A 12,240-nucleotide genomic window follows, 5' to 3' on the forward strand; every position below is an offset into this window, starting at 1 on the left:
TATAATGCATGTGTACGAGACTGTCAATCCTCAATGAATCGATACACCGATCGAGAGATTCAATTACCTTGATTGGACCGAGAGAAAACATTTCAAACCAAATGTTTAAGAAAATAGATAATGTTTTATATGTATAACTAAAATATTTCAAAAACATTTTGAAGATGCTACCGGATCCGGATTTGGGTCCAATCCTGTATAGAATACTCTCCTCACCATACTCCCAACGTATGGGTTGTGGGTTCCATGTTGGGCATCTCTTTCGAATACAGTCAGACATTGAGAATCCAACGCACCGATATATAGTCAGAGAAAGACATCAACCGTTGGTACCCCAAGACTCTCAACATATGAATGCGTCGATAAGGACCCCTCAGGTCAAGGGACCAATCGTGAACTACTTAAGACAATCTCATTTTCTTTATAAACTGACAGTACACCACATGTGAAATTCTCAAGTGATCCAGTCCAATGTACACACCAAATGTACACTCACATTTGTGTCTTGAAAAAATAACCATCCTAAGCACACACAATGTGACCACCATACCGGATGGGATGTCTAATCCCATCCCCAGTGGTGAGCAATTTTAGGTATGAATACCTAAGGACAATAACTAAGCTCAACAATTGATCATGCTAATCAAAAACAAAATTCATTAATTCAATAGAAGGAGTTTTGTATATCAGTGCCAGTCACTCATGGACTTCACTCCCATATTTCCAACATGTTTTTCAAAAACACTAGGAGGCAATGCCTTAGTCATGGGGTCAGATAGGTTATCTGCAGTGTCAACCTTAGCTATGGCTACATCGCCACGCTGAATAATCTCACGAATCAAGTGATATTTTCGCTCCACATGCTTGTTCCTTTGATGAGCTCTTGGTTCCTTCGCTTGTGATATAGCTCCCCTGTTGTCACATAACAATTGTATGGGTCGCTCCACTAGCTCAGGGACCACTCCTAGGTCTGTCAAGAATTTTTTGAGCCAGACACCTTCCTTAGCTGCTTCACTAGCTGCCAAGTACTCAGCTTCTATGGTGGAATCACTGTTGACTTTTGTTTGGCACTTCTCCAGATCACTGCACCCCCACCAATCACAAAAACCATCCCAGAGGTAGACTTTCTATCATCCTTATCAGTTTGGAAATCCGAATCCGTATATCCAACCACTGACAACTTGATCACAACCATATACAAGGAAGTAATCTTTGGTCCTCCTTAGATACTTGAGAATCCCCTTGATAGCTGTCCAGTGTTCTTGTCTTGGATTGGATTGATATCGACTCACAATCCCTACAGTATAACAAATATCTGGCCTGGTACACAACATGGCGCACATCGGACTTCCTACTGCCGAAGCATAAGGAACTCTCTTCATAGTCTCAATTTCCTCAGGAGTTTAAGGACATTGTGACTTGGATAAACCGATTCCATGTCTGAGAGGCACATTACCTCTCTTCGAATCCTGCATGTTGAACCTCTCAAGCACTTTGTCAATGTAGGTGGATTGTGACAATCCCAACATCCTCTTCTTGCGATTTCTCACGAGCTTAATTCCTAGGATGTAGCTGGCTTCATCTAGATCTTTCATTGAGAATGTTTTGGATAACCACATCTTTACAGATGAAAGTAACTCCACATCATTCCCAATGAGCAGTATATCATCCACATAAAGGACAAGGAAATAGACGGCACCCCCACAGACTTTCTTATTCACACATGGTTCATCAATGTTTTGCTCACACTCAAAATCCTTGATAGTTTGATCAAAATAGATGTTCTATGATCTGGAATCTTGTTTTAGTCCATAAATGGACCTTAATAACCTGCATACTTTGTTTTCCTCTCCTAGGGAGACAAAACCCTCTTGCTGATTCATGTATATGACCTCATCAAGATAACCATTAAGGAAAGCGGTCTGTACATCCATCTGCCAGATCTCATAATCATGGTATGCAGCAATTGACAATAGAATCCGAATGGATTTAATCATCGCTACAAATGAGAAGGTTTCATCATAGTCCATACCCTCTTTCTGAGTATATCCCTTCGCCATCAGTCTTGTCTTGAAATGTTCCACCTTTCCATCCACACCTCTCTTCCTCTTATAGATCCATTTACAGTCAATGGGTTTTACCCCTTCTGGCAGATCTTCAAGAGCCCAGACATGGTTAGAATCCATGGAATCTATTTCACTACACATAACTTCCTACCATTTCACCGAGTCAACGTCCTTAAGAGCCTCAGCGTAAGTATGAGGATCTGTGTCTAAACAATCAAAAACCATGTGGAATTCTTCCACCTTTTGATCTTCCTCTGCGAGAAGGTTCAAACGAGTTGGTGGCCTGATAGACCTCCCACTCCTCCTAGGCTCTTAAGGCTGTTGCTCAACTGTGGGTACATCAACTAGAACCTCTGTCGATGCAGAAGGTATTTGGTCATCAGTTATTTCTTTAATGATCACTAGATCTGATCTTGGTGAGATCATGTCATCCTCAAGAAATGTCGCATGCTTACTAACTATGATTTTCTGATTAACAGGGTCGTAGAAGTAGTAGCCTATTGTAGTCTTAGGGTATCCCAAGAAATAACATCTATCTGTTCGGGATTCCAACTTATCTGTCTGTTGTTTCCTTACATGTGCTATGCAACCCCACATCTTAAGATGTTGAAGACTTAGCTTATGCCGATACCACAACTCAAAAGATGTTTTGGTCACAGACTTTGTTGGTACCCTGTTTAGTATATAGATGGTAGTTTCTAGTGCGAAACCCCAAAAACTCAATGGCAGTTCTGAATAACTCAACATGGACCGAACCATGTCCAACAAGGTTCGGTTCCTCCTTTCTGAAACTCCGTTCTGTTGAGGTGTTCCCGGGGCAGTCAACTAGGTTATGATCCCAGCTTCTTTCAGATAGTCCCTGAACTCATCTGATAAGTACTCTCCTCCTCAATCAGATCGAAGGCACTTGATGCAATTACCCAACTGTTTTTCAACCTCCGCTCGGAATTCCTTGAACTTGTCAAAGGTTTTCGACTTGCGGTGCATCAAGTAAATATAACCATAATGAGAGAAGTCATCAGTGAAGGTCATGAAGTATTCGTAACCATACCTCGCCTAAACATTAATGGGTCCACATACATCTGAGTGTATCAATTCTAACACAGCTTCGGCTCTTCTTCCCTTGTTAGAGAAGGGTTTCTTGGTCATTTTTCCTTGTAGACACGACTCACAGGTTGGGTAAGGTTCTACCTTCAATGATTCCAAAGGCCCATCCTTCACCAACCTGTTTATCCTTTCTACTCCAATATGACCTAACCTCAAGTGCCAAAGATATGTTGAATTATCTTGGGCTGATTTTCTTTTTAAAGAACTATGGGAGATCTCATTAACCTCTAGTACCGGTTTTAAGAGATATAATCCATTATCTAGTAGGCCAGAAGTAATAAATGAATTATTAAGCCGAATAGTTAACTTATTACCAAAGAGGAAAGTATAACCATCCAAAACAAGCCTACTAACAGAAACAATGTTCCTCCTGAAATGAGGAACATAAAAACAATCTCTTAAAATTAAAGTACTATTATCAAAAACTAAAGTAAAATCTCCAACGGCCTCAGCAACAGCCTCAACACCAGTACCCATTCGCAAACGAACTTCATCCTTACTTAGTCTTCTTGTCAGCTTGAACCCCTGCAACAAGTTGCAAATATGGGCGGTAGACCCCGAGTCCACCAACCATGTGTTAGTAGGTTCCTCTGACAAATTCGACTCATAAAGGACCAAGGTTTTAGAAATACCTTCTTCCTGTTTCTCCTGCTTCTTTTTCTGAGCAGCCAGGAAAGCACGACATTCCTTCTTCCAATGTCCGTCCTTCTTACAATAGAAACAAGTCCCCTTGCCCTTGCTCTTCTGAATTCCCTTATTGCCAACCTTAGGGTTTTTGCCCTTGTCAGCCTTCTTCTTCTTCTTCTTGCCCTTGGGCTTGGAGGAAGAAGACTTGTCCTCTGTAGTCAAGACCTCAACTTTCTGTTTCTTGGATGCAGCTTCCACTTCTTGCAACATGTTGCCTAGCTCAGGGAGTTCCACAGAAAGTTTATTCATGTTATAATTAACAATAAACAATCCGTAGATCTCCTGAGGCAGAGAGTAGAAGATGACATCCGTCTTATAATTCTGCTTGAAGGATGTCCCAAGGTTCTCCAAGTCTAGGAACAAGTTCCGCATTTTCATGACATGGTCAATAACCGGAGTACCTTGAGCCATCTTCATGCCATGGAGGAGTGTCACCAGTTGATGATGGGCATGTTTTTCTTCTCTCTCATACGTCTCCTTCAGCTCCTCCATCATGTCCTTGGTCAAGTAGAGATCCTTGACCGAATCAGCAATGGTCTTTTCCAGAGAACTCAACATGAGGAGTTTTTCCTTAGAGTTCTTCTGTCGAAACAACTCATAGGTAGGCTTAGAATTGGGGTTCTCCTCATTAGGGAATTCAGGCTCATCTTCGTCTAGGACAGACGTTAGACCTTCTGCAGACAGGAGTAACTTGATGTTCCTCCTCCAGTCAACATAGTTTGAGCCGGTCAAAATATGGTCTTTGATAAGGGCGGCATAGTTCATTTAGGTTGACATTTTTAAAATCTACATGATGTATAAAAATAATAATTAGCATGATCGACAACCATTGAAATAACCGGGGTACGAACAATCAATGGTCAATCACACCCCAAGCTTCCCTCTAGCTTGTAGGGCATGAATTAGAAACCATCAACCCTCATGCTCCTGACTTAGCCTATCGGAGTTCATCATTCGCATCTTGGTTGGGTAGACTATTCTATCTGTCACTTAGACTTCCAATATGATTTGGCCACTTGAGTGTCGTGCCCATTCCTATCAGCTGACACACACTCAAGTCAAGTGTTTACCCTTAATTTCAGAGGAAACTATGGTGTTTGTGGGTTAATGCCTATTATCATAGTGCACATACCACTGACCGTATTCTCTACCTATCACATGTGAGATGAGTGCAGACAATTTTACCAATTCACCCAAATATTATCCTATCGGCATCTACAAGGGTGGATCAATGATATTTCTACACTCACGAACTAAGGGAGGCCATGAGAATCCCACTAACCAGGGTTTTCCATATCACACTTGTATTAAAAAGAGGGAAAACTGGAACGCATATAAACCACAAACATATATCCAATGTATAAACACAATAGCACATCCATCCAAGGAAAACTATAAACATATAAACACCAATGGTTATGGGATATCATCTTTAATCAACATGAGTTCATAACCAAGACAAACTCACTTTGATTAAAAGATGGATGTGAGCAATCATATCCTCATATGTTACACCCACACATAGAAAAATTAATGTGATAATGCATATGCAACAAACTATTACAGGAAAATTCCAAAACTGTAATAAATTTGGATACTCCAAGTGAGCAAGCCCATCCTTCAATCTTCTCTCCAATCGAACCGACAAGATCCTTGATCCACGATCCACGATCCATGATCCATGATCCACGATCCACAATGGTCTCCAAGTGGTTACAATGAATAAATTTAAACCAATTCCAAAAAATATTATAATTTTTTACAAATAATTAAAATTACATAACAGAAAACCAGTCCACCAAAATTGGACTGCCTGAAGAAAAGAAGGAAATTACATATAAAATCACATCCATGCCATGCCTAGCACACACATACATCTAATGCATGTAATTTTTAAATCCCATAACCATGGTCCTCATTACATATATGATGCTCAAAAATAATATTCCCATATTTTATGTGAAAATTATCGAAAAACACATAAAATCATCATTACCATGACAATCCAAGTCATTATGATCATGTGCATCCAATGCATCCATCATGCAACCATTACCATGACAACTTATGTCATAATGGTTATGTGCATTACATGATCATTACCATGACAATCCAATGTCACTATGATTATGTACATCACATAGCCATTACCATGACAACTTATGCCATAATGGTCATGACACATGCCCCCCACAAAGCCGTCACATACATGCTTAGAATAAAATTAATAACCATAAAATTATAATAAGCCATTATGCCTATTGGGAAAAGTGGGTGAAGGGAGGAATCTCTCCACCCATATTCTCCAATGAAATTCCCTTCAACAAGTAAAACAGGAAATTTTTTTTTTTTTTTTTTTAACAATGAAAAAACTGCTACACAAAATATAGCAAAAGAAAGGGAATGTCATGAAACCAAGTGCACACAGGCACAAGGCATCACCGCACGCAGCAAGGCTGCCCATGCACGCACGCTGCTGGCAGCCATGCGCGCATGCCGCAGGCAGCCAGGAGCACACAGACAGGGGGGCATGGGGCGACAAGGGGCTGGGTTGCATGCGCCAGATGGGGCGCACGCAGGCAGCCAGCTCGTGGCCCCCTTGGTCACATGCATCTCATCCCAAATTTTTTTTTTTAATAAACAAAAAACAGAATAAAATTTTAATGAGCATCACATAAATAATGAAAGAAAAATAAATTGAAAACAACCCCATCGATAAAGAGGCTCTGATGCCACTGAAGGCATCGCAAGTGTGATCGCAACGAAAGCGTAAACAAGATCACAGTATCGATGGAAAAATCATTCAAAAATAGAACGAATCAGGGATCGATTATTACCTAAGCATCACAAGTGCAAGACCTCCAATCGATGATAGCCCTTTCACGATCGTTCCACGCACCACGCAAGCTTTGAGTTCCCACACGGTTAAGCTGTCTCCTCCACACTTCCAAGAGCACAAAGTATGGACTATCTCTAAGATCAAACACTAAGAGAGGGGAAGGAGAAAACGGTTTAGGAGGGAGAGGGAGAGGTCCACGTTTGGGTGCCTTGTGCATTCCTTGTGAGTGATTTTGCAATCCCACAAATTAATATAGATTGCACCTCACACAATCCCAATATGGTAGCTCACATAGGCAAGGCATATTGAGTTTCCTATTGGAACTCAATTGCTAGCCCATGTAATCTTTTCCCACAAGAAAAGATATGCATTGCTAGGGGAATCCAATCTTGGGTGGAATATCCAATATTTCCCCATTGGCTTTCCTTTTCTAACATAGTATGCAATGTCTATCAAGAACCATGTGATTGTGGTTCCTAACAAGTGAAGCCCATGTCGATATAAGAACTGTTTGGAGAAAAGCCCAAATGAATTGGCTTGGTTCTCTACTATGCTCTCCACCTTCTTATGCCCTGCTTCAATCTCAACTTGAAGGACCTTAGCCATGTCACTTGCAGCTTTCTTAGTGTTTTTGGAAACTAATGTAGTGTAACAAGCAGTCTCTGGCATCTTCATCCTCCAATAGTATGTCAATGCTGCCGGAATAGCCCCAAACATGAGAATAATCCGCCATACATAATCAACTTTAGGGGAAGTTGAGCCAAGGGGATCAATAGAGTAAATTGGTGCTGGGAATTTATGCTTGAAAATAGCTGAGACAATGATAGCCACAGTGCCACCGGCGAGAATTCCGAATCCTTGCATTGCAAAGACAGCAGCAATGAAAGCCCCTCGAGTTTTCTTATTGGAATACTCAGACATGATAGTTGCAGACACAGGATAATCCCCACCAACTCCAAATCCAAGCCAAAACCTACAGAAACATAGGGTTGCCATTACAGCCTTTGGGTTGCTTCCAAAGGAAAGGCCAGAGGCAATGGAAGAGGTGCTCATGATACCATTTTGTTTTTGCTGAATCTAAAACATTCAGAACCTTAAGCTGTTCTTTGCCCATGGCCTGATTTAAATCTTCTCAAACGTAAAAAACAAGTAAAAACTTCAACAATGAATCATATGGGTTATTATTTAAAAAGAAAAAGAAAAAAACAAACAAACAAAAAGGTAAAACTAGCAAATGCTGGCTGAGAAAAGAAAAACAAATATGAGAGACACAGAGAATCAAAGGTTCTCTAAACTCATACATGATCAGAACTAAGACCAACAGAAGAAATATGAATACGAGGAATGATTAAAGTAGATAAAAGAAAAAGTACGTTTAGGAAGTTTATTCGAGGAACTCAGTGAAAAGGGAGAATAGAGAAGAGACACGGAGGAGAGGTGGAGGCGAAGAGAGGAGAGTTTATAAAGGATAAAGGAAGAGAGAGAGAGAGAGAGAGAGAGATTCTCAGTAAGAGTAGGAGGAAGGGTTTGGGTTTTGGGTTTCGAATATGAATTTGAGTTCAGGTTAGAGATATAGAAGGAGAGAGATTACGTGGAGAAGTAGAGTAGGAATGAGAAGAAGAAGAAGTTAATAGTTCGAGTGGGAGAGAGAGAGAGAAGAATATACAATGTATCAAATATTATATAAAACGAAATTTGGGCTTTTTCAGATAAAGAAAATTGACGGACACAAAAAATCACAAGGGTATTTTGATCTATTCATATCTTAAATATGTTTTCTTTTTCCCATGAAGATGGCCCGAGCCACGAGGTGCAATGCTAATACCTCATCAGAATCAGCGGAATCCATTAATAATAAAGGGTTAAATACATTCACCCAAAAAAAAAAAAAAAAAAGTGTTAAATACGCCTACACTCCCTAAGTCGACCAAAAATACCACCTGCACCCCTGCTCTTCTGACAATTCCCCATACATTCCCTGATTTTCAAATTAATCCATGTTTTAATCTCTGTCGTTAATATTAGATGGTAGACGTAAAAATTTTTGTTTATTGGCCAAACTACTGTGTCTACTAACCACCCTATAAATTGAAATGACATTTTTGCCTTTCCCTATTTGTTATTAAGAAACCCACATTTAGGGTTTGAAACTCATCTTTCCCAAAGCTATAAATCCATAGTTGATCAAATTGCACTCATCTTTCCCAAATCATCTAAGATTTACGGAAAAAAAAAAAAAAAAAAATTCAAATGGATCCCACAAACCCTTCTCATCTCCTTCCTCCCTGACATCATGTTTAAATGCTAAAGAAAATCAAAACAAAATCCCTCACATCTTAAATTCCCAAACCTTGCAGTTGCCATTTGGGGGAACCCCATTGAGCCCATCCCATGCTGTGGGAAATGGTTATTAACTGGTGGAGGAGTAGTTTTTGGCCTCTGCGCTGCCTGACGATTGGGAATATTAGCTCCATGAATTGATTTTGATCTCGGATCAATAGGGTGTCGTTCCCCTGCCATAAAGAGGAACCAATTTCTTCTGCTGAATTAGAGCCATACAAACTGGGCACTCTTGAGAATGCGAGTGAATGTGGAGCCACTTGTAGAGGCAAGACCAACAGAAGAGGTGACCGCACAAAGTCACAATTGGATCCTACGCCAATTCCAAACAGATATTGCACTCAAAGTTACCAGCATCGGTGCTACCACTGCCTAAGCAAGAAGGGCTTTGGGGCGGCTTGCTTGTTGATCCTTCAAACCCACTGTTTGATTGGAAAAGGAGACGAAGAAGAGGAAGGGAGGAGGGTTTACTGAAATAAGCCTGAGAAGATAAATCACCGGCGCCGCTGAGCTCCAAGTCTCCAACTAGGGTTGAGGAGGGAAGGTTCGATCGAGAAAGGGAAAAGGCCAATGTTATTTTGGGTTTTTTATTTTTCCAACTTTTGTCATTTTTTTACTTAAGGACATTGTGGTAATTATGCCCTAACGATGGTATAATTGTATATTGCATTCTTCAATTTCAGATCCTTTAGCATTTAACACCTGATATTAACGGCATGGACTTAAATATGGATTAATTTGAAAAGCAGGGGGTGCACGTGGAATTATCAAGGGGTGCGTGTGGAATTGTCAGAAGAGCAGGGGGTGCACGTGGAATTTTTGGACGACCTAGGGGGTGCATGCGTATTTAACCCCTAATAATACACCAAATTTTGTGTTGGGCATCGATTAGGGCTGCAAGTTTGGCCCTGTCGGCCCTGGCCTGCCCTGAGCCCGAACAGGGCCTGGGCTAAGATTTTTGGCCCCGAGGGCGGGTTAGGGCCAGAAATTCTTGACCCTGAGTTAGGGTCGGGTCGGGTCAGGGTTGAGACCTCGGGCTCAGCTCGACCCTGATTTTGACCCTGATGGCCTTGAAGAAAATTCGTTATTTATTAATTAATAGAAGGTATTATAAATATAAACAAGTGTGTGGCGCACTTGGTAGTTTGTGGTGCATAAAAACTAATTGCTATAAGGAGGTCTTGGGTTCAAGCCTCCTCTTTCACATCTTCCCTATACTTGTTATTTTAATTTACTTATTGCAGGGCCAATCAGGGAGGGCTTGGGCTGGGCTTGGCCCGTCAGGATTAGGGTTAGGGTCAGGGTATTTAGGCCCTGAGTCAGGGTCAGGGCGGGCCTGGGCCCAGCTAAGGGGACTCAGGGTTGGGCTAGGGTTTTAAAAAGCCCGGCCCAACCCGACCCTGTTGCAGCCCTAGCACCGATTCTAACAATGTCCAACCGATTCAAATCGATTCTTGCTAAATCAGCTCGTGTTAATAATATGCCATATTTTATGATTTTTCAAATTTTTTTGGTAGAAAAGTTAATTTATTTAAATAACATGCATTATCTCATGGAGTGGAGAGTGAACATAACTCTTGCAGCCATGGAATGGAGTTAGGCCATACCGTCATTCATGTAATCAACAGTGCCTTTCGAACCAGAGAGTCAGCCACACTGTTAATCTCCCTTGGAACAAAGGTACAAGTACATGAAGTAAACAAATTACGAAGATAAATAGAGATTATCTTTAACAACTAGACTTATCAGCAATGGTGATGAACCACCTCCATCATTAAGATAAGAGATGACATTGATGTTGTCAGATTTCACTATAACATTCATATGGCCATGGAAATACAGATCCAGTAAGCTTTGTTGCACCACTAGTGTTTCTCCCTCCATAATTTCATGAAATTGTAGCGGGATGGAAACTGCAAGTAAAAAATCACCACGACTATCACGACAAATATATCCAACATCTCCATTCAGTGAGTCTGGCAGAAGACTCACATTTCAATTACATTTAATAAGTCCAATTGGTGGAGCCTGTTAGAATGAATCGATCCGAATAGGGACAAAATCCCAAAAGCCAGGATCTCCATAGGACGTTCAAAAACACAATCAAATAAATAATAGAAAATAGGGATAGAACCACCAACCTTGTTTCGCATCCATAGTGATGATGATTGAAGCGGAAAATAAAGAACAAAGATCTAGGTGCTTCCCCTCTATTCCCAAAGTAACTGGCCTGATGAGAATACCGAATGCGCAGGGACGACAAACACTGAATATCTCCCTCTCTTTCAAGAATGCACTCCTCAATAGCAATTGAGAATAATAAGTTGTGTTGGGTAGAGGGAGGACCTAGCTCTCCTTATATAGTAATCCTTATAGGGTCTGACTCATCACAGTCCCAATAGGAATCTATCTGGCCCACACTAAGCCAGTCCACATTAGACTTCTAATATAACTTAATGACCCCACTTTATTAGACCAAAACCCTAATTAGCCTGGTTTAGGGATTTAATTATGTCCATATGGAATTTTATTAGAACTAAAATTCTAACATTCTCCTATTTGGACTTACATTAAATTCCTTATTTTTAAAAGGATTTAAAAACAGTTTTAACCAAAACAAATCACAGGCTAACAACTCTTTAAGAAAACTTTATGTGCACAATTTTTAAAATAAATTGGTCTAGAGGTCATATTAGAAAGTCAATCCTATCCCATAGAGTTTTAGACACCGAATCATGGCGATAACTGCATCTATGATCAAGCGACACAGAGCCTTCCATGGTCACGAGAGCCCTCAACTCTACTAACATGGATGCACTGTGGTAGTGTGGCAATGAGATAATACTCATGTAGTGATTCCTTCTGTATTATCCATTTATCAGTCCAAAATTTCTCTTCTTTAAGTGGCACAGGCCCACTAGAGAAATAAACTTTGTGATTCTAACGAATCTGTATGTTTCATCAGAAATAACTCGAGTTATACTTTATGTGTTATAAGACATACCTTTAGGTTAATAACTTAATGCCCCAACCTTGCTTAAGATTAACACATTCCTTAAGACTTTAAAATCATAAATATATTCATCATGTCAATAAATAAAACACTCATGTGTTTAAAAGAAACTGCATGCAATGACACCTGATATATATATAAATCAAGGTTTACCATAAGGTAAAAATACATATGAAAAGAAGCTTTAA

This window comes from Telopea speciosissima, chromosome 11 (genome assembly GCF_018873765.1).
Source record: "Telopea speciosissima isolate NSW1024214 ecotype Mountain lineage chromosome 11, Tspe_v1, whole genome shotgun sequence".
NCBI lineage: Eukaryota > Viridiplantae > Streptophyta > Magnoliopsida > Proteales > Proteaceae > Telopea > Telopea speciosissima.